Raw genomic sequence first — 24470 nt, forward strand, 5'->3', positions numbered from 1 at the left:
CATAGCTAGTAATTGATTTCAGATTTTTATATTTCTTTCTGACTCATTTGGAGGATTGTATGTTCTGAGGAATATAGCCATTTCTTCTACTTTGTCTGTTTCGGCATATGGTTTCTCAAGTAGCTTCTTCTAATCCTTTGCATGTCTGTGGTGTCTGTTGTTATTTCTCTTTCATTTCTGATTTTGAGTCCAATCTTTTTTTCCCCAGTGACTCTGACAAAAAGTTTATCGATCTTGTTTCTCTTTTCAAAGAACCAGCTTTTTGTTTCATTCATCTTTTCTATTGATTTTTTTTTGTCACTATCTTATTCCACTCTGATCTTTTTATTTCCTTCCTTCAAGTAACTGTGGGCTTTGTTCTTTTTCTAGTTCATCTAGATGTAAGGTTAGATTGTTTATTTGAATTTTTTCTTATTTCTTGAGGTAGGTCTATATTGCTGTAAATGTGCCTTAGAACTGCTTTTGCTTTGTACCAAAGCATTATATTTTCATTTTCATGTGTCTTCATGTATTTTATTTCCTCTTTGATTTCATTGACCCAGTGGTTGTTGTTGTTGTTGTTGTTGTTTTAAGATTTATTTATTTCTTCATGAAAGACACAGACCGAGAGAGGCAGAGACACAGGCAGAGGGAGAAGCAGGCTCCTGGCAGGGAGCTGGATGCGCGGGACTCGATCCCAGGTTCCAGGATCACCAACGGAGCCGAATGCAGACGCTCCACCACTGAGCCACCCAGGTGCCCCCCAGTAGTTGTTTAGTAGCCTATTGTTCAGCCTCCACCTACCTGTGTTTTGCCCATTTTTTTTCTTGTGCTTGGTTTCTACCTTCATACCATTGAGGTTGGAAAAAATGCTAGATATCATTTCAGTCTTCTTAAGTTTACTGAAACTTCCTTCGTGGCCTAACATGATCAATCCTGGAGAATGTTGCATGTGCACAAAAGAAGGTGCATTTTGCTATTTGGGGATGGAATGTTCTGTATATGTCTGTTAAGTCAATCTGGTCTAATTTAATATTCAAAGGCAGTTTCTTTATTGATTTTCTGTATGGATGATCTATCCATTGATATGTGTAAATTCCCCTACTAATATTGTATTACTGTCAATTTCTTCCTTGATGTCTGTTAATATTTGCTTTATGTATTTAGGTGCCCCAGAGTGGAGTGCATAGATACTTAGAATTGTTTTTATCCTCTTGCTGATTGATCCTCTTAGCATTATATAATACCCCTTTTTGTGTCTTGTTACTATTGCTAAAATCTATGTTCCCTTAATATTGCTACTCCATGTTGTTAGAACAACTTAGCAAAATAAATTCCTGTTTACTATTAGAAAAAATTGTTTCACATATACATCAAACAGACCAAAATAAATAAATAAATAGTAACTTCATAGACAATCAAGGAAAAAAAAGAATTTTTTTAAATCTTTGGCCTTTTTTTACCATCTCATACAAACCAACTACTTTTAGTAGAGCTCACTGCATACACAAAGTTACTGGAATGCTCGAAGTAAGATTTTTGTTGTGGTTTTTGCCTTTTTTAATAAAGTTTTTTCTCTTCTTTGAGGTTATAATGAACATGGTCACACCACAAGTAGGACAGAGAATGTTCTGGTGGCTGGTTTGGTTTTCTGAGATCATTAAAAATGGCTGACCCCTAACAATATGTACAAAAATATAAAATGTAAATAAAAAAGACACACTTTCCTTCTTAAAGTATTTTGAAGAAAAAAAGCAGGGCCTTGGAAATTTGGGTTCTGTTTTTCCTCTTCTGTTGCAAATTCACGTGGTGGTGTTGGTTGAGTGATGGAGAGAGGGTGTCATCTGTGGCTGGCACTGCCCATGTGGGGCAACAGGGCAAGACTCTGCTGGGAAGTGACCATGTGTAGATTCTGAGATGGGAAATGAAAAGTGAATAGCTTAGGGTGGCCTTTTGTTGTTGTTAAGTTTAACTTTTCCTTTTTTTCTCTCTCTCTCTCTCTAGTCATCCCCTCAGTCTTCTGTTGCTTGGTATCAGCATCATCCTCATCATCTTCAGCTGCCCATTTTCCCCTAGCTGCCACAGACTCCTCATCTTCATCTCCATCCTCTTCCTTACTCCCTCCTCTCTTCATCTATCTCATTTTTGCCCTCCTGCTCCCCATTTTCCTCATTAGCAGCTTCCATTCTCTGCCACCTCCACAACTTCCTTCTTGTGGAAGTCCTTGGTGATGATCTCAGAGCTGGCGTCTGAAGGTAAGTCTCTTCTTGCAGGCTGCATATAGCTGGGTCTGAAGATTTTTAACCATCTCATCACCCTAAATCTTTTGATTAAAGCATTTAGTCCATTTACAATTAAAGTAATTTTTGATAGGTATGTACTTATTGTCATATTGTTCATTGTTTTCCATTTATTTTTATAATTCTTCTCTTTTCTTTCTCTTATTCCCTTCCCTAGTAATTGATGACTTTCTTTCGTGTTATGCTTGACTTCTTTCTCTTTACTTTTTGCACATCCTAGGTTTTGGTTTGTAGTTACCATCAAGTTCATATATAACATGCAAAGAATATAGCAGTTTATATTAAGTTAATGGTCACTTCTGTTTGAACACATTAAAAAAATCTTTAGTTTTACTCTTTCCTCCATGTTTTATGCACATGTTGGCATATTTTACATCTTTTTACTTTGAATCTCTTTGAATGATTTCTTAGATCTAATTGATTTTACCATCTTTGTTTTTTAATCTTTTTTTCTTAGATTTTTATTTATTCATGAGAGACAGAGAAAGAGGCAGAGACACAGGCAAAGGGAGAAGCAGACTCTCCGCAGGTGCCCGATGTGGGACTCAATCCCAGGACTCCAGGATCATGCCCTGAGTCAAAGGCAGACGCTCAACCGCTGAACCACCCAGGCATCCCAATTTTTTTATCTTCATACTGGCTTTATAAATAATTAATCTACTACCTTAATGTTTATTTCTCCAGTGAATTGCTTTCCTTTTATAATTTCTTTCTTATGGCCTCTTTTCCATTTAAAAAAGTTCTAATATTTCATTTAAGGCTGGTTTAGTGGTGATATGCTACTTTAACTTTTTGTTGTTGTTGTTCTCTAAGTTTTAATTTAAATTCCAGTTAGTTAACATGCAGTGTAGCATAGGTTTCTGGTGTAGAATTTAGCGATTCATCACTTTATACACAACACCCAGTGCTCATCACAAATGCCCTTCTTAATGCCCATCACCCATCCTCCCCACCCATCTCCCCTCTGGTATTAATCAGTTTGTTCACTACAGATAAGAGTCCGTTTTTTGGTTTGCCTCTCTTGCCCCCACTCATGTTCATTTGTTTTGTTTCTTAAATTCTACATTGAGTGAAATAATACCGTATTTGTCTTTCTGACTTATTTTGTTTAGCATAATACTCTCTAGCTCTATCCACACTATTTCAAATGGTGAGATTTCATTCTTTTTGATGGCTGAGTAATATTCCATTTTATATATACACCACATCATCTTCATTCATCAGGCAATAGACATTTGAGCTCATTCTGTAATTTGGCTATTTTTTTGATAATGCTGCTATAAACATCAGGGTGCATGTATCCCTTCAAATTAGTATTTTTTTTATCCTTTGGGTAAATATCTAGTAGTGCAATTACTGGATCTATTTCTATTTTTAATAGAAGGAATAGAAGAAGTTTAGAGGAAACTCTATACTGCTTTCCAGAGTGGCTATGCTGGTTTGCATTCCTACTAACATTATAAAAGGGTACCCCTTTTCCACGACCTTTCCAACATCTGTTGTTTCCTGAATTATTTTGGCCATACTGACTGGTGTGAAGGGGATATCTTACTGTAGTTTTGATTTGTATTTCCCTGATGATGAGTGGTGTTGAACAGCTTTTCATGTGTTCTGTTTGCTATCTGTATGTCTTCTATGGAAAAATGTCTATTCATGTCTTTTGCCCATTTCTAAACTGGATTATTTGTTTTTTTGGGTATTGAATTTTATAAGTTCTTTATAGATTTTGGGTACTAACCCTCTATCAGATATGTCACTGGCAAATATCTTCTCCTATTGCATAGGTTGCTTTTTAGTTTCGTGATGGTTTCCTTCACAGTGCAGAAGCTTCTTTATCTTGATGAAGTCCCAATAGTTTATTTTCGCTCTTGTCCCTCTTGCTTCAGGAGACATATGTAGTAAAAAGTTGCTATAGCTAATGTCAAAGAGGTTACTACCTGTGTTCTTTTCTAGGATTTTAATGGTTTCCTGTCTCACATTTAGGTCTTCATCCACTTTGAACTTATTGTTGTGTATGGCGTAAGAAAGTGCTCACTCCAGTTTCATTATTTTGCATGTAGCTATTCAGTTTTCCCAGTATCATTTCTTGAAGAGACTGCCTTTTCCTAATTGTATACTTTTGTGGGGTTTTTTGTCATTGTTTGAATATGCATGGGTTTATTTCTGGGCTCTATCCTTATTCATCAATTTATGTGTCTGTTTTTTTGTTAATCCTCTACTGTTTTGATTAGTAGAACTTTGTAGTATATTTTGAAATCTGGGATTGTGATACCTCCAACTTTGTTCTTTCTCATGACTGCTTTGGCTATTCAGGGTCTCCTGTGGTCACAAACAAATTTTAGGATTTATTTTAGTTTTGTGAAAAATGTTGGTATTTTAATAAGGATTGCATAAAATCCATACGTTGTTTTGGACAGTAGGATCATTTTAACAATACTGGTTCTTCCAATCCATGAACACAGAGTATCTTTACATTAGTGTCATCTTCAAATATCTTTCAGTGTTTTCTAGTTTCCAGAGTACAGGTCTTTCACCTTCTTGGTTAAGTGTATTCCTAGGTATTTTATTTTTTTTGTGCAATAGCAAATGGAATGATTAATTTCTCTTTCTGCCACTTCATTTTCTGCCAATTCATTTGGTAGAAATGCAACAGATTTCTGCATATTAATTTTGTATCTTGTGACTTTACTGAATTCATTTATCAGTTCTAGTAGTTTCTTAGGTGGAGTCTTTAGGGTTCCCTATATAGAGAACCATGTCATCTGCAAATAGTGAATGTTTTACTTCTGCCTTGCCAGTCTGGATACCTTTTATTTATTTTATTTTTTTATGATTGCTGTGTTAGGACTTTAGTACTATGTTGAATAAAAGTTGTGAGAGTGAACATCTTGTTTCTGACCTTAGAGGAAAAAGTTTCCACTTTTTCACCATTAAGTATGATATTAGCTATAGGTTTTTCATATACAGCCTGTATTATGTTGAGGTAGGTTACCGCTGAACCTACTTTGTTGAGTATTTTTATCATGAATGTATGCTGTTCTTTGTCAAATGCTTTTTCTGCATATAGGAGATAGTCCACTAGATTGTGGTAAATGATTTTTTAATGTATTGGATTTAGTTTATTAATATTTTGTTGGGGATTTTTGCATTGATGTTCATCAGAGATATTTGCCTGTAGTTTTTTTTCCCCCTTTTAGTTTTTATCCTTTTATCTGATTTTTGTGTCAGAGTAAAGCTGACCTCATAGAATAAATGTAGAAGCTTTCCTTCCTCTTCTGTTTTGGAATAGTATGAGAATAATGGGTGTTAACTCTTCTTTAAATGTTTGGTAAAATTCACCTGCAAAACTGTTTGGTCCTGGACTTTTGTTTTTGGGGAGTTCTTTGATTACTGGTTGAAATTCATGGATAGTAATGGATCTGTTCAAATTTCCTTTTCTTCCTGATATGGTTTTGAAAGCTTATATGTTCTAGGTATGTATCCATTTCTTCTAGGTAGTCCAATTTGTTGGCATATAATTTTTCATTGTATATTCCTATAATCCTTTGTATATCTGTGGTGTTGGTTATTTCTTCTTCATTTCTGAATTTGAATTTTCTCTTTTTTTCTTGATGAGCCTGGCTAAGGTTTATCAGTTTGGTATATCTTTTTAAAGAACCAGTTCATTGCTTTTATTGATCTGTTCTATTGTATCTTTAGTTTCTATTTCATTTATTTCTGCTCTAATCTTTATTATTCCTTCCTTCTACTAACTTTGGGATTTCTGCTTTTTCTAACACCTTTAAGTGTAAGCTTAGGTTGTTTGAGATTTTTCATTACTTGAGGTAGGCCTGTACTGCCATAAACTTCTCACAAAGAATTTTTGTGCATTCTAAAGATTTTTGACCGTTGTGTTTTCATTTATCTCCATGTATTTTTTAAATTTCCTCTTTGATTTCTTGGCTAACCTATTTATTGTTTAGTATTTTGATATTTAGTCTCCATGTATTTGTGTTCTTTTCAGATTTTTTTTATGATTTCTAGTTTCATATGGTCAGAAAAGATGTGCGGTATGATTTTAATCTTTTTGAATTTGAGATTTGTTTTTGTGGTTTAACATGTGATCTAGTCTGGTAAATGTTCATGTGCTCTTGAAAAAATGTCTAGTCTGCTGTTTTTGGATGAAATGTTCTGAATATATGTTAGGTTTATCTGGTCCAATGTGTCATTCAACACCAGTGTTTTCTTACTGATTTTTTTTTTCTGGATAATCTATCTATTGATGTAAATGGGCTATTAAAGTTCCTTTCTGTTATTATATTATTGTCCATTATTTCCTTTATGTCTCTTAATAGTATTTTATACATTTTAGTGTACCCATGTTGGTACACAAATATTTACAAGTGTTGTATATCCTTTTTTCCTTTTTAAAAATGTAAATTCAATTAGCTAACATATAGTACATTATTAGTTTCAGATGTATTTTCAATAATTTATCAGTTGCATATTACACTCAGTGCTCATCCCATCACATGCCCTCCTTAATGACCATCACCCAGTTACCCCATCTTCCCGCCCACTTCTCCTTTAGCAACACTCAGTTTCCCAGAATTAAGAGTCTCTCATGGTTTGTCTCCCTCTCTAATTTTATCCCATTCAGTTTTCCCTCTCTTCCCTTATTGTCCTCTGCACTATTTCTTATATTCTATGAGTGAAACCATATGATAATTGCCTTTCTCTGATCAACTTTTTTCACTTAGCTTAATACCTTCCAGTTCCACCCACATCAATGTAAATGGTAGGTAGTCATCCTTTCTGATAGCTGAGTAATATTCCATTGTATATAGTGACCACATTTTGTTTATCCATTCACCTTTTGATGGACACCAAGGCTCCTTCCACAGTTTGGCTATTGTGTACACTACTGCTATGAACATTGGGGTGCAGGTGCCCCTTTGTTTCACTACATCTGTATCTTTGGGATAAAAACCAGTAGTGTAAATCCTGGGTCATAGGATAGCTCTATTTTTAACTTCTTGAGGAACCTCCATACCGTTTTTCCAGAATGGCTGTACCAGCTTGCATTCCCACCAACAGTGTAAGAGGATTCCCCTTTCTCCACATTCTTGCCAACATTTGTTGTTTCCTGTCTTGTTAATTTTAGCCATGCTCACTGGTATAAAGTGGTTTTGATTTGTATTTATGTGATGCCAAGTGGATGTGAATCATTTTTTCATGTGTCTGTTGGCCATTTGTATGTCTGTTTTAAAATGTCTGTTTACGTCTTCTCATTTCTTGACTGAATTATATCTTCTTGTTTGCTTGTTCTCTTTATCATTATTTAGTATCCTTTGCTTCTTATTATGGTCTTTGTTTTAAAGACCTTTTGTCTGATATAAATATTGCTACCCCAGCTTTCTTTTCCCTTCAATTTGCATATCTTTCTATCCCTTCACTTTTAGTATGCAGGACTTTAGGTCAGAGTGTGTCTTTCCTATGCAGCATATAAGGGTCTTGCTTTGTTATCCATTAAGTCACACTCTGTCTTTGGATTGGAGCATTTAGGCCATTTATATTTAAAGTGATTGATAGTTATATAGACCTATTCCCTTGTGGTTTGATAGCTTTCCTTAATGTTATGCTTGGATTCCTTTTCCTATATTTTTTTGGTGTCTATTACAGGATTTTGATTTGTGGTTAACTTTAGGTTCATATATAAAAGATCTTATGTCAATAAGTCATCATCAGTCAATATATTAAGTAGATGGTATCATAAGTTTGAACTCATTATAAAGCATTAAACTTTTCTTCTCTTGGCCTCCATGTTTTATGTATATGATATCATATACAGTCTTTTATGAATCTCTTGACTGATATTTACAAATATAATTGTTTTTATTGCTTTGTGCTTTTACCTCCATACTGGTTTTATAAGTGATTAATCTACTACTTTTATTATGTTTGCATTTACCTGTGAATTTTTTTCATAATTTTATTAGTCCTGATTAGGATCTTTTCTTTCCACTCAAAGAATTCCCTTTAATGTTTCTTGTAAGATTGGTTTAGTCATGATAAGTCCTTTAACTTTGTCTTGAAATTCTTTATTTCTCCTATTCTGAACAATGATCCTGCTGAGTACAGTATTCTTCGTTGTAGATATTTTTTCTTTTTAATATTTTAAAATATATTGTGTCACTTTCTTCTGGCCTACAAAGTTTCTGTTTAAAATTCAGCTAATAACCTTATAGATTTCCCTTATATGTAGCTGTTGTACCTTGTTACTTTTAAAATTCTCTCTTTATTACTACTTCTTGCCATTTGAACTATTTTTTTTATTTTGGTGTGCCTCCTTGGGTTACTTTTCTTTGGGGCTGTCTGTACTTCCTGGATCTGGATGTCTGTTTCCTTCCCCAGATTAGGGAAGTTTTCAGCTATTTCCCTAAATAGATTATGTGCCTTCTCACTTTGCTTCCTGATATTCCTATAATGAGGATGTTATTATATTTGATGATGTGCTGTATTCCCTTAGCCCGTCGTCGTCCTCTTCCTCGTCGTCGTCGTCGTCTTCCTCCTCCTCCTCCTCCTGTTCAGATTGGTTGCTTTTTATTACTCTGTCTTCCAGATTGATGATCTATTTCTTAGGCCTCCTCTAATCTGCTTTTAATTCCCTCTAATACATTAGAGGGAATTTTAAATTTCAGTTATTGAGTTCTTCAACTTCTTTTTTATATTTTCTGTCTCTCTGTTGAAGGTCTCACTGAGATCCTCCACTCTTAAATCAAATGAATATTTTTAAATATTTGGATTATTTTTAAATTTAAATTTAATTCATTAACATATAGTGTATAATTAGTTTTAGGGGCAGAATTTAGTGATTCATCAGTTGCATATAGCATCCAGTGCTCTTTGAATTCTTTATCAGGCCTATTGCTTACCTGTTTTACTTAGTCCTTTTGCTATGGTTTTACCCTTTTCTTTCATGTGAGGCATATTTCTCTGTTTTCTCATTTTGTCTAACTCTGTTTGTTTCTGTGTATTAGGAAAGTTAGCTATGTCTCCTGCTCTTGAAAGTCATGGCCTTATGAAAAAGACGTCCTGCTGATACTTGTTTGCTATGTTGAGAATGTCCTATCAATGACTAAAAGTGACTATTCTGCAGTGCATGTACAGAAATGTTTAATAACACTTATAATAAAGATGATACTTCCATACTATGTTGAGAACAGTATTATATCACTTAATGGAAATTTTACACAATCTTTAATGTATATGGAAAAGTGTTTAAAGATGTCTGTAAGAGAGAAGCATAGGTAGAGAGGTATTTAAATATACATGAAATAAAAATGTTTCTAAGAATGCTTTTGCTTACTATGCTGAGAGCAGAATTATTTCAGTCAATGGATGTATTGACCAGACTTTATTGCATGAATAAAATTAACAATAAAATTGCATAATTTAACTATATATATATATATATATTTTTTTTTTAATGAAGTTCTGTGGTGCCTCACAGCACAAAGCCCTCTCTTCACCAGAACCAGGCACTTGAAAGAGTACCTTCTATGTGGGCTGCATGCACCCAGTGTTGTTGTGGCTGAGCTGTGTTTGTCTTCAGTCCAATTAGCATCAGTGGTCCCCTTACCTTTTTTGGGTGCACTGGGCAGTGTTTGGTCCCTGTGCTATTAAGAGTCCCGTCTGAGACTTCCACAGGCTTGTAGTTGAGTGGTGTCAGCAGTCTGAGAAGATCCTTCTCTCAGCCTACTTTCTAAAGCTGCAGTCACACTAAACTGCAGGGCACTTTCCCTGTTCTGCTCATTTTGAAGCTATCTTTGGTGGGTGGGACTGGCAGTCAAACTAATGCCTACCCTAAATCCATCTGCTGGGGCTGCAGTCACCCCAACCTACAGGCTGTTCTCCCTACATTGTCTCCTGTGAGGCTTTCATTGGTGAGGAGGGCCAGCAGTCAGACCAGATGCCTGCTCCTAGTCCATCTGGCATGGTTGCAGTTGTACTGATTGGAAGGGCACTCTCTGTGTGCTGCCAGCTATAAGGTTCAGCTGCTGGGCCTATGTATACATTGATGTGTGTGGTTATCTTCCTCTCTCCCCAGGTCAGGAGTCACTTTGGAGTGGTGCTGGTCCCTGCTTGGAATCCTTTGCAAGGTATGTAGGGGCAGGAACTACTTTGAAAGGATGTCTGCAGAGGGGGGCAGGTTGGTTGGAGTGGGTCTTCAAGACAACATGAAAGTGGGGTCCACAGTGCTTGTAAGATAAATGGAAAGTATTTGCTCTGATTTCTGCAAGTGTCTTGCAACATAAACTTGAGGGGTAGGAGTAGGAGAGAAATAACCCTGACCAGCACTTTTGTTCTTGGAGAAATCTCCTAAAGATCTCTGTAACCCCCACCCCAGAGCCTGTGCTGATATTAGTAAATAAATCTCCTTGTATGCCCCCAGGTGCTTTTCAAACTGCTATTTCTATGCTGTATCTTAGCCAGGTTATTATCTTGGTTCTTTAAGGGTAAGGACTCCATTTCCTATCACCCTCTGGCTCTCCCAGACTTAAGCCTGCTGAATTTTAAGGTATGCAGAGTTAAGCCCTGCAGATGGTAAAAACTCACAAAACTAAACCCCACTGGCTTCCTCCCACCCCCCACTGGCTTTTGAAGTGAAAATGTTATGGGGACTCCTCTTTCCTGTGTAGGTGTCCCATGTCTGGGGTACCTGGTGTAGGGTTTGACCCTCTCTTCCATGTTTGTGGTATCCCTCCCATTTGTGGTGAGTCCAGCAGACTCCAAACAGGGTTTGGTCTCCACGCCTCTGTTCCTTTTTGATGCGGCCTTCTCTCTACAGTTACCTGTAGAAAATTTGTTCTGTCAGTCTTTTGGTTCATTTTCAGAGTTGCACTAATGTGGCTGTTACCTTGATGTGTCCACGTGGTGAAGTTAGCTCAGAACCCTCCTATTCTGTCATCTTCTCAAACTTCTTTCCTAATGTATTTAAAGTCCCTGATTTCTTCAGTAATATCTCTTCTTTCATTCCTGATATCTGTTATTTATGTCTTTTATTTCCTTTTAAGTTAGGCTCACATTTTGTCAATTTTATTGATCATTTTAAAGAACCAGTGTTAGTTCTCTTGATTTTTCTCTACTGTGTTTCTCTTTCCTACTTTAATAATTTCTACTGTACTATTTATTTCCTTCTTGCCTTCTCTAGATTTTTAAGATGGAATTTTAGGTTTGAAGTAATACCTTTTTTCTTTTCTAGAATAACCATTTAATGTTATAAATTTTACTCTAGCACTGCTTTACCTGTATACAACAAGGATTAAGTTATATTGCCATTTTTGTTCAGTTCAAAGTATTTTCTACTATATCTTGAGACTGTTGCTTTGATCTATAGAGGTATGATATTTAATTTCCAAGTGCTTGGAGATTTACCAGTTATTCTGTTATGTATTTCCAGATTAATTTCATTATGGTCAAAGAACTTACCTTGTATGATTTCAATTATTTTAAAATTTAAAGTTTGTCTTATGACTCAAAATATATTTTGTCTTTGTTAATATTTCATATTCATTGAAAAGAAATGTATATTCTGCTGTTGGGTGAAATATTTTTTAAATGTCAATTAGGTCAAGTTAATTATGTTCTTAATTCTTTTATATATTTGCTTACTACTAGTTTCCTTGAGCTGCCATAACAAATTACCACAATTTTGGTGGCTTAAAACTACTTTATTCTCTCACAGTTATGGAGGCCAGCAGTCCTAAATCAAGGTGTCAACAGAGTTGATTCCTTTGGAGGTTCTGAGGGAAAATGTATTCCATGCTTCCCTAACTTCTAGTGGCTGCTAGCAATTCTTAGTATTCTTGACTTATAGATGTATCATTTCAATCTTTGCCATTATCTTCACATCATCATCCCCTCTGTATGTTGTCTCCCCTTCTCTTAAAAGGACACTTGTCATTAAATTTAGGGCTTACCCTAGGGGCACCTGGTTGGCTTAGTTGGTTAAGCATCTGCCTTCAGCTTGGGTCGTGATCTTGGTGTCCTCGGATCAGGCCCTACATTGGGCTCCCTGCTCAGCAGGGAGTCTGCTTCTCCCTTTCCCTCTGCCCTCCCTACTACTCATGCATTCATTCTCTCTCTCTCTCTCTCTCTCTCATAAAATCTTGTAAAAATAATAGTAAATTTAGGGTCCAGCCTAATCCAAGATGGTCTACTCTCAAGATCTTTAATTTAATTACATCTGCAAAGAGTATCTTACTAACTAGCTTACATTTCATGGTTTTAGATACACCTACCTATCTTTTTTGTAGGATACCAGTCAACCTACTACACTACTAAGGGCACTGTAGAAGTCGCCAGCTATTACCAATTTTGGATTTGTCCTTTCTCTTTTTGTTGTCCTTTTTCCTTTCATTTATATGTGCTTTTGATATGTTTTGAAGCTCTCATGTCAGTTGTACACAAATTTATGGTTAAGAATTTAGGGTGAATTGACCCTTTTATCATTATAGAATGATCCTATTCACTTCTGATGATGTTTCTTTTCCTGAAATCTACATTTGATATTAATAAATCCATACCAGCATTATTTTGGTTCATATTTGCATGGCATATCTCTTCATATTATCATCCCCTGACAACCAGCATACTGACACTGATACATAGTCAAGATACAGAACATTTCCATTACCACAAGTCACCTTGACATTCCCTTTCCTACCCATACCTCCTTCCCTCCCACCCCTACTCCTTCTTAGCCTCTTTAATCCCTGGCAACCAATTACCTGTTCTCCATTTCTATAATTTTGTCATATCAAAAACATTATGTAATGGAATCACATAACATATGAGTCATAAAGATGAGCAAGGACAAAGAATTTTTGTGCCAAATTCTTAGAGTTAGACATATAAAGAGGAAAGTCTCTTTAAAATAGTAGTAGCAAGGCTAGAGTCAGCAGTCAATGCTAAATTTCACTCTTAGTTCAATTGCCTCATTCTTTTAATAACCTATCTCAAAACACATATGCATAAAGTTAGGGATATATATTTCAAATAAATGTTAGCGATAAATATGTGTGTGTATATTTCAAATACATGTTTCATATTACAGACCCTAATATATAGGATCTTTTTCTGAAGATTCTAAGCTCTTTTATTCATCATGGTCTATCTGACCAAATATCACCTATTAATACATAATTCTACTCGTCTTTCCTTTTCTAACCCTTCTAGTCATTGACTGAAAATTTTTTGAAGAATTTAGCATATAGTCTTCTTCATTATTAAAATCTCTGACATCTTCCTAGTAGAACTTGTTGTCCATTGAGACGACCGTTTGATTCCTAGATCTCTTTACTCCTTAACCTTCTCAGATTTAAAGACCCATAAGAGTCATCAAATGGCAATTCAACTTCCTATTCCCCTGCCCAGCTTAAATATAGCTGCATTTTTTTCTTTCCTACTTCCTAGATGTTCCTGTTAGTTTCTTTCCACAAGAATTGAACTATATTCAAGTCCTTCCCAAAAGGAAAAAAATATTTTTGAGCCTATTTCCTTTACTACCCTAACTTTTACTTATTCCTCAATCCCACCCAGTTAACCTCACCAATCCTCTTCAATCTCTGTACTCCCTTTCTCTCCTACCACTCATTTTTTTAAAAAGATTTTATTTATTTGTTCATGAGAGACACAGATAGAGACAGAGACATAGCCAGAGGGAAAAGCAGGCTCCCTGTGGGGAGCCCAATGCTGGACTCAGTCCCAGGACCCCAGGATCATGATCTGAGCCAAAGGCAGATGCTCAACCTCTGAGCCACTGAGGTATCCCTACCAATCAGTTTTTTAACCAGTGCTTTTTTTTCACCTTGAGGCAATACCATTTAGCAATTTTTACTTCTCCTTCTATATCTCACTCAAGGACTGTCACAAACTCCAATGACTTGAACTGCCATTTATATTCTGATTCTTCCTAGATCAATTTTTTAAAACCAGGTCTCTCTCAGCTTCAAATCTGTATATTCAACAGTCTACTGAAGCAATATCTCCATGTGGATAACCTGAAAACTCCTCAAACATAGACTGTTCATACTTAAATTTATGTTTTTCTTCCAAAACCATTTATCCTACTGTTCTATACTTCAGTGAATGGCATGCATTAGCCATGCACCTGTACATCTCTGAAATGATTTCTGCCTGTAAACCCACCCCTCTTAAACCCCATAGTCAACTATTTCTGTCAATTCTATCTCAAACTGACTTTTCTCCATCCTCAGTTAGTACATTATTTCAAGTGACCATTACTTCCTACCTGGATTACTTCCTACCTGGACAGCCTTCTGTTAGTTGACAGTTATTTACTAAGCCCCTACTATGTGTCAGTCACTGTTGTGGGTGCTTAAGATATACCAACAAATAAATACAGATAAAAATGCTTGCTCTTAGGCAGGGCACCTTTTAGTAGGTAAAGATGGACAATAATCCATGAACATAATAAATACATAAATCATGTAATACTTTAGAAAGTGAAAAGTATTATTGCAAAGAAATCAAAATCAAGTGGAGTAAGGGAAATGTTAAGACATGAGAGTAGGACTATTTCTAATGTTAAATAAAGAAGATGACATTTGAGCAAAGACTTGAAGAAAGAGAGTTAGCTATGTGGAACCTGGAGGAAGAGAAGCCAGAAGAAACAGCCATTGTAAGAATGTCGTGGGCCAGCTTAAGTGAGTTTCTGTTTCCTTTAATTAACTGGGCCTGAAACACTGTGCCAAGGAGTTTGGACTCTACCATGCTACAGGAAGAGCCACTGAAGGTGGTTAGGGTAACATATCTACATTGTCATTCTAGAAATATAATCTGATTCTTGGACACAAAGAGGACCATCTATATTTCTGTATCCTTAATACTTAGCCCAGTGTCAGACACACAATCTATATTCAACAAATGTTTGTTGAATGAATGATGAAAGCAGGCTTAGACAGAGGCAGGGAAATTAATTAGAAGACTGTTTCAACAACAAGGATGAGAAATTACAAAGACCTGAGCTAAATTGAGGTAATGGAGATGGAGAAAAAAGGATCGATTTGAGAGATATTTAGGAGTTAGAATTTATGAGGCTTAGTGGTGGATTGCCTGTGGAGAGAGTTTGGGTCTTATTGACTAATGAGCTGTGGCAACATGGGAGAAATGGGAGAAAGAGTAGGGAATTTGTTTTCATTTGATTTTGTTTGTGCCAAGAAGGGTGGTAAGAGAGATGATAAATTCAGTGTAAATTTCTTTGGTTACAATACTAGTCAAAGACGGGGTGGAGATAACTGATGAGGAGCACATGCTCAAGAGCAAGGCACAGAAGAGGTCTCAGCTTTGGGGCTACATTGGCAGAGAGTCTCAAACTTTAGCAGGTATAAGAATAGCAAGAGAGCTTGTTAATACTTTGTAATATTAGGCTCAATCCCAAAGTTTTCCTTTCAGTAGTTCTGGAGCAGGGCCAAGGGATCTGCATTTTGCACACATGCACAGACATAGGTATTGTTCTGGTGCATAGACTGGCCAGACCTCACTGTAGGAAACACTAATATTACTAGTAAACTATGGGACCTGAACATGTGAATTAAAAGGTATAAGTGTGAGAGAGAAGAGGATTGGAGAGGAAAAAAAATCTAGAGAGCACAGATATTACAGACAGAACTCACAAAAAGAAACAAATTTTATGAGCTGTGCTCTAAGGGCTCTATTATTAACCAGTTGACATCATTGTCTCAATGTCCTAGACTTATGGTTGTTTTTGTTTTGTTTTGTTTTTTTAAAGTAATCTCTATACCCAATGTGGGACTCAAATTTACAACCCCAGGATTAAGAGTTGTATGTTCTACCGATTGAAACAGTCAGTGTCCCCTCCCCAATTTATTTTTAAGTAGGCCTCATGCCCATCGTGGGGCTTAAACTCACAACCTCATGATCAAGAATTGCATGCTCTACAGACTGTGCCAACTAGACACCCCTTATGGTCCTTTTTGTTTGGATCTGGAAGTTTGTATTAGACAAAGGTCAGAGAGAGACCCCTTTAAAAGAAGTTGTATTCAAATTTGGAAGTGTCTTGAATGGTGATACTAAGGAGTTTGATCTCATTGGTGCTGTCATCTGTGAAAGCCATTGGTGAGTTTTTGACCAGGACAATAAGATGATAAAAGCAGAAATTTTGAAAGATTAAAGATAAAGATGTATTAAACAGTTGGGAAAAAGAAAAAGTGTAAGCAAGATCAGTTAAGAAAGAATGTAGAAAGGGGGAAAAAAAAACTGGTTGAAATATGCAAAATAAATAAGAAGACCCCTGTGAAGAAGTTAGAGTGTTGAAACAGATTTAAATGGATTGGAGTCCCAGAGGCCAATGTTGGAGAGAATATTTAGGTGAGATGGTTAGTAGTGCCAAATACTACAGAGTTGGTTGCAAATCCACCTGCCACTAAAAAAAAAAAAAAATCACATATATATTGTCAAAGGGACTACTGTCAAACAGAGAAACCTCTTGTTCATGTCTGTTTCTAAGGCCATGTGTTTTTAACTTTTAGTTCCTGCTTGATAATCAAGATGAGCTTCCAAAGTCACTATGACCATTTCTGAAATTTTGAAAAAGGAAACCATTCCTACTTTGGGGTTTTCTGAAGCCAAGTAAATGATCCAGACAATTAAGAAAAATAATCAACTTTAGCAGTAATTTACAAACTGGCATTTGTAAACAAAATGGGTATCCTTTAAGAGAGGACAGGAAAAATAATCACACATTAACTCAAATAATCATGACATTGCTCTGCATACTTTGTTCAGAACTTTCCAGAACATAAATTGTTCTATACAGCTGCTGTCTTCTGGGTTTTGAGAAAGTTCCATTATGTGTTCTACTAGAAATCAGACATAGTGATCCTTCCTGAAGCTGCTGGGAATCAAACTGGCTAAACCTCTTAGGTTAATTCTTTCCTTTGGAGTAACATCAGAGCTCTGAGCCTGTTTTCTCATCAATAATTAGTAGGTATAGCAAACTTTTAGCAACTGCTAATCTAAGAAACATGTTTTTCTGGCCCCCTCCAATGCATCCTAGCATCTAAGTCTCTCTGGGCTACATAAACACACCTGTCACCTGGTGCTGTCTCTTCTTGATCTTGTCTGCCTTGTCAAATTTCATTTCAAATCTATTTGATTTTTAAGCAGCTTGTTTCTACCTCCAGGTTTTTAATCTCATGTCGAAGTAGTTGAGAAACATTGTCACGAGGAGCAAGGAAGGGTGTATTCTTTAGAAAAGGCCATTGTTGAATGGCTGGAACTTTAGTTCTTTTTTAGACCTAGAATCCCAAAGGAATGCAGCAAAAAGCTAAGTTGTGGCAATGTTTCTCAAACTTTTTTTGCCTGGGACCCACAGGAAGAAAATCCTATCAAATCTCATTGCAGAGCATATACACAACATGGGAGTCTGGTAAAACAATACTTAATCCTAACTGCATGTAATTACTGTGATATTTTCTAGTTATTCTATTTTATTCCATTCCATTCTATTCCACTTTTAAAGTATTTCCCGTGCCCAAATAAAATAATTTTACTCTCCCCTAGAGTTGCAATGCACCATTTGAAAAGCACAGACTGACCAGTCTGTGGTTCTCTTTCCTGTCTCTACTATTAACCCTGAAAATAAGAGCTGGAAGGTACCACGCATATGGATGAGCATCTTCTCCATCCTATTCTCTCAGAGGAATTACAACCATGCAGAGTTGCTTTGGTTCAAGCAGTCTTTATTTCAGTGTTGGAGTTTTCTATGAGCTTCATTGATCCAAAGCTGAAATGCCACTTATGGCCACAGCGTGCCAGCTGGCGTCACAGACCTCACTCCCCTCCCTGACCTGCACCTGTTCGCTCCACAAAGCCAGAAGAAAGAAGCCAGGAGGGAGTTATTCACTCTGTTTTAGAGAATAGATCTAATCACAGCCCATTGTCACCTGTAGTTGAGGCCTGACATACTTTTACACCAAGTGCATTTCCTTTGCTCACGCCTTTGTTTTGCTGTCATGTGGAATTAGTCACTTCCACAGCAGCAGGAGCAATATTTGAAAAACTGGGAAGAGAGAAAACAAAAGCCCTTGACTTGATTTGGCTAGTTTCTCTCAAAATTTGTAGTGCTTTCTCTGTAAACTCTTTCCCTTACTCTAAACAACTACATACCTGAAGCGCTCCAACAATAATAATTAAATCTTAGGCCACCAAAGGAAGAAGAACCACAGGCCTAAATCCTAATGCAGCTTGCATCTATAGGAGGGTAGGATGAATCCAAAAGAGCAAACTCTGTGGACATGAGTATCACTGCCACTAAAGGTAGCAGTACATGGTCACAGTACAGCCATTACCAGGTTGCCTGTTACCACCATAATATACTGGCCATGCTCAATTTGCATTACTCTGCATAGTAATATCTACATAGATAGAAGTGTGGGGAAAAGTATAAGAAGATCTAGATGATCTAGTTATAGTGATATCTAGACATAGCTATGTGTATAGATATGCATTCATGTTTTTCATGTATGTATGTATGTATATACATATTACACTTGTGTGTGTGCATCTGTGCCAGTGCCTCCAGACACATATGCATATAAATGTATGGATATCAGAACTGGGATTATGGCATATTGGAAACATGGTAGATATTTTATAAAGGAATTTACTGGGGGGGGGGGGGAACCTATGAATTGGTCCTGCCAGTCCTTCACCAGCCCTTCAGTGGTATGTTTCTCTACTACCTTGTATAGGATCATGACAATTATAACAGCAAGTCTAGGATTCTTAATGTATACACTAGTCTCTTCTCTCTTATATGCAATAGAATGAAAACATTTGGTTCCATAAATCCTTGATGATAAATGTGTGCTCTGAGCTACTGGCATAATCACCATGACCACATAGATAATTGCATAATAAGCAGACAAGGCCTTCATACCCCTAAAATATATAATTAACCCATGTTGGTTTTGTAACAGTTGTTGAGCTAGTCAGGGCAGACACTTCCACTCCCTTAAAACAAAGAGGGGGCCCACAAAACTGGTCTGGGCTCACAGTTCAGCAAATAAGGTGAAGTTAGAGCTTCAGGCCCCTGACCTGTGTGGGCCTGCTGCCCACGGAGGAATGGTTTGGCTCCACAGTCCTTGAGACGGATATGAGAGAAAATGAGCGCAATGGAGAGCTGATCTTTAGTTGAAGTAACATAGTCCTTACTTGTGCTTCTCAAAGTTGTTTTGCCTGGGGAGGGTGGGGGGTAAGGCTGCATTTGTGGGGAAGAGTGTTAGGTACTACAAAGCACATTTTTCCATAGTGTTAATTTTATTCAAAGATGTTGTATGTGTGGTGGGGGAGGCGTTTAAAGCTTTTTAACTGGTAAAAAACTTGAGACATTTTGCCAGTCTAAATTTCAACCATAGGGAAAATGTAACATTTGCTTGGTTTTTTAAGATGAAAGGCTACTGAGGAATTTTAATCTCTTAGCAAGATCTTTTATAACAATATCCATAAGCCCCTGGAGGTTAGAGTTTATTATTCTTTACTTTTGGAATATATTTATGGAGAACTTTGAGCTAAACTCTGAGAAATGCTTTTGGCACATACTCAGAGAAAACCACGAGAATGTGTGTATGTTGCCAGCACCCTTGTGGGAGAGGTTGCCCTGACTTTGTGACCCTAACTATCCAGTCTGAGGACAATGGGGGAAGAAAAAAACATTTGTTCTAGGCAGAACATTAAGAACCCACTCCTGATATCTCCATCCATTTGGAAGATCGTTAAAAATTTTAAGAAGGTTCCCAATCTTTGCTTCTTCCTGCTCAAGAAGGCCTGGCTTTGTCTAGTGCTGCCTGGGCAGGGTGAGTAAGCTGCTCTGATTTGGGGATTCAGCATTAGAAAGACCACTGGCCTATAGACATTTCACATTCTCCATTTCAGCTTTCTTACACATAACAGTGAATTTTGAGGAGGTAACTCTCTATTAGTTATTCTTTTCAAATTTCTAAACTCATTCAGAACTCAGATGAGAGAAGAGAATGTCTTTATAGAACCTTTTTTATGGGGCTCAGCAGTTGAGCCCTTTGGCTCAGGGCCTGATCCCCGTCCAGGGATCGAGTTCCACATCAGACTTCCTGCATGGAGCCTGCTTCTCCCTCTGCCTGTGTCTCTGTATCTTTCATGAATCAATAAATAAAAATCTTAAAAAAAAAAAAAAAAGAAAAACCTATTTTATTTTTTTTTAAGTTTTACTTGGAGAGAGAGCAAGTACAAAGTACAAGCAAGGAGCAGGGGATAGGGAGAAGACTCCTCACTGAGCAGGGAACCTAATATGGAGCTCAATCCCAGGACCCTAGGATCATAACCTGAGCAGATGCTTAACCAACTGATCCCCCCAGGCACCCCAAGAACCGTTTTTAAAAACAGGAATTTTGTCAATAGAATGTGCCATCAACTGCACTCAAACTTTTTATTCATCTTCTCATTGAGCAGTTATAAACTTGGAGAGGTAGAAAACATTATTCCTATTACATACATGGAAAAAAGGGAGACTCAGAAAAGTAAAATAATTTGCTTGTATTTGTATAAGCCTGTGTCTAAGCTAAGAGTAGAGAAGTACAAACTATATCCCATGAACCAAATCTAGTCCATGGCCTATTTTGTAAAAGGTTTTCTTGGAAGACCACCATGTCCATCGGCTTACTTATTGCCTATAGATGCTTTTTCTCACAACAACAGAATAGGCAACAGAGTTGGGTAATTGTGACAGAGGTCCTGGGATCCATAAACTTAAAATACAATCTGACCCTTGACAGAAAAAAATTGCTGATGACCCCTGATCTAAACGATGTAATAACTTGTATTAGTAAGAGTAAAAAAGTGAGTGTGCTGCAAGAAGAGGAGGTTGTGCTCACTATGTGGAGTAGTGAAGTGACAGAGAAATTATGGCTAATGACAAGTTGCAGCATGTGCCCATGGGTCTGATTTGTGAAGTGGTATGGAGAAGAAGGTCATGGATTGAAGACAGACAAACTATGTGGACTTAGATGTCAGATGTGTCATCCTTGAGGTTATTAAAAACTCAATGAGAAAAGGGAGGAAGGTCATGAACTCCATGCTAAACTCTTCTACAATGCAAGAGAGAGATTGACAAATGGCAAAGGAGGGTGGTGAGGGGTTGTAGCAGAATAGAATGATCCTCAGAAACAGGAAGAATTCCACAGAAAAGGATGGGATTGGTGAAACCAAGGATGGTTTTCATTCCATAGTCCGTATTTACTGTCCTCTAACCTCAGAGTGAGCAGATTTTCCCTCAGTTTGTTTCCAACAGGTCATGCATTCCATTAGAAGATATATTCCACAGATATTTTTTTTTGTTGTAACAATTTTGTTGAGTTGGAATATACATACCATAAAATTCACCCAGTTTAATCATAGTTACAGTTAACTATGATAGCTGTATGTTAACAAATGTACCTAGTTATGAAACCAAAGCACACAATTAATTTGAGAACATTTCGACTGTCCCCAAAAGATCCATCATATTCATCTGCAGTCCTTCTCATTCCCACTTCTATCCCCAACTATTAATTTTCTTTCAGTCTCTAGGCCTTTTCTGGATGTTTCATATAAATGTAATCATTCAATATATGGTCTCTTATGTCTTTCTTTCATTAGCAAAATGTTTTTGAGGTTTTATCCAAATGCCAACATGAATCAGTATTTTATTCTCTTTTATTGATGAACTATAATCCATCTCACACATAGACCACATTTATCTATCAATTGATGGATATTTAAGTTTTTCTCCTTTGGAGGTCTTACTAATAGTACTGCCATGAACATTTATGTACATGTTTTTGTGTAGACTATGCTTTCATTTCTCTTGGGTACATACCCTAGGAGCAGAATTTCTGGACATGGTAACTCTATGTTTAACATTTTGAGGAACTGCAAGATAGTTTTCCAAAGCAATTACACCATTTTATATTTCTACCAGCAATGTATGAGGATCTCAAATTTTCCACATCCTTGCCAATACTTGCTATTATTTTTTTTCTTCATAGCTTGTCTAGTGGATATTAGAGAGTATCTCATTGTGATTTTGATTTGCATTTCCCTAATGACTAATGATATTGAGCATCTATTCATGTGCTGATTGGCCTTCTGTACATCTTTGGTGAAATGTCTATTCATCTTTTCTGTCCATTTTTTATTGGTTTGTCTTTTTATTATTGAGTAGTAAAAGTTTTTTATGTAGTCTAGATTCAAGTACCCAAATGGATATATGGGGACAAATATTTTCTCCCATTTTGTGGGTTGTTTCATTTTTTAAGTGGTGTCCTTTGAAATACAGAAGTGTTCAATTTCAATGAAGTATAATTTATTTTTTTTCTTTTGTTCCTTGTGCTATTGGAGTCCTATCTCAGAAGGCTTTGTCTAATCTAAAGTCACAAATATTTCCTTGTGTATTATCTTTTTAAGAGTTTTGTAGTTTTCCTCTTATATGTAAGTCTATAATCTATTTTGAGTGAATTATTGCATATGCTGTGAGGAAGTGGTCCAACTTCATTCTTTTCCTATACTGAGCTGTCCCAGCACCATTTGTAAAATAGACTATTCTTTCCCATTGAATTGTCTTGGCACCCTTGCCAAAAATCAAGTAATTATAAATGTAAAGGTTTATTTCTGGACTGTGAATTCCATTCCATTTATTATGAGTCTATCTTCATGCCAAGACCACACAGGCTTAATTACTATTACTTTGTACATTTCAAATTGGGAAGTGTGAATTCTCTGACCTTACTTTTTTTTTGCCAAGATTGTTTTGACTATTTTGTGTCCCTTGAATTTCCACATGAATTTTAGGACCATCTTATTACTTTCTGAAAAAAAAAAATCCACTAGGAATTTGTTAAAGATTGTGTTAGGATTGTGTGAGGATCAATTTGGGGAGAATTGTCATCCTCACAATATTAAGTTCACTTATCCATGAATGAGGGAGATCTTTCATTTTTTAAGGTCTTTAATTTCTTGCAACAATGTTTTGTAATATTCAGATTACAAACTTTGCACTTATTCTTAAGTATTTGATTTTTGCTACTAAAAAATGGAATTATTTTCTTAATTTTCAGATTGTTCATGATAATTTATAGAAATATAATTGATTTTTTTATTGTTGTGCTTTATTTAGAAATTTGTTCAGACTTTAGATTCCAATTAGTCTAGGTTGTTTAGAAATATAAATTAAAATAACATGATTGGAAATAAAATCTGAGGCACATATATCATAATTATTTTAGTACTTCAGCTTTTTTTAAAGTTTTTCTTTAAAGTTTTTCTTTTATTTATTTTTATTATAAAAACTTTATTTTAAAGTTTTATTTAAAGTGTAATATTAGTTTCCAGTGTACAGTATAGTGATTCAAAGCTTATATACAACACCTGGTGTTCATCACAAGTGCCTTCCTTAATCTTCATCACCTCTTTCACCCATCCCCCCCTTCCTCTGGTAACCATCAATTTCTTCTCTATAGTTAAGTCTGTTTCTTGATTTGCCTTTTTCCCCCTCTGGTTTCTTAAATTCCACACATGAATGAAATCATATGATACTTGTCTTCCTCTTGCTGACTTATACTATATCATAATAAAGGGGACAATCCAACAAGACCTAACAATTATAAATGTTTATGCATCCAAATATATAAAACAATTAATATGAAACTTAAGGAAACTGATAATAATACAATAATAGTAAGGGATTTTAACACCCCACTTACATCAATAGACAGGTAATCTAAACAGAAAATCAAGGAAACATTGGCTTTAAATGATACACTGAACCAGATGAATCCAACAGATATATTCAGAACATTCCATCCTAGAGCAGCAGAATACACATTCTTTTCAAGTCCACATGGAACATTCTCCTGCATAGATCACATACTAGGTCACAAATCAGGCCTCAATAAATACAAAAAGATTGAGATCATACCATGCATATTTTCTGACCACAATGCTATGAAACTTGAAGTCAACTACAAGAAAAAATTTGGAAAGATGACAAATACATGGAAATTAAACAACATGTTTCTAAACAGTGAATGGGCCAACCAGGAAATCAAAGAAGAAATTTTAAAAAAAATACATGGAGACAATTAAAAATGAAAA

At 36.1% G+C, this 24470-nt stretch overlaps 1 protein-coding gene across 2 annotated transcripts in view; it reads left to right on the top strand.

Moving 5' to 3' along the window:
• Positions 1-24470, top strand: part of NXPE4 (neurexophilin and PC-esterase domain family member 4) — a 453299-nt gene that overhangs the window by 362539 nt on the left and 66290 nt on the right. For both annotated transcript variants that reach the window (XM_072729755.1, XM_025999198.2), the window contains 3 exons: positions 1984-2234; positions 2737-2890; positions 10369-10420. The gene's annotated coding sequence lies outside the window, so the exon portion shown is untranslated. The remainder of the gene's footprint in view (positions 1-1983; positions 2235-2736; positions 2891-10368; positions 10421-24470) is intronic.

Source organism: Vulpes vulpes, chromosome 12 (genome assembly GCF_048418805.1).
Source record: "Vulpes vulpes isolate BD-2025 chromosome 12, VulVul3, whole genome shotgun sequence".
Taxonomy (NCBI): domain Eukaryota; kingdom Metazoa; phylum Chordata; class Mammalia; order Carnivora; family Canidae; genus Vulpes; species Vulpes vulpes.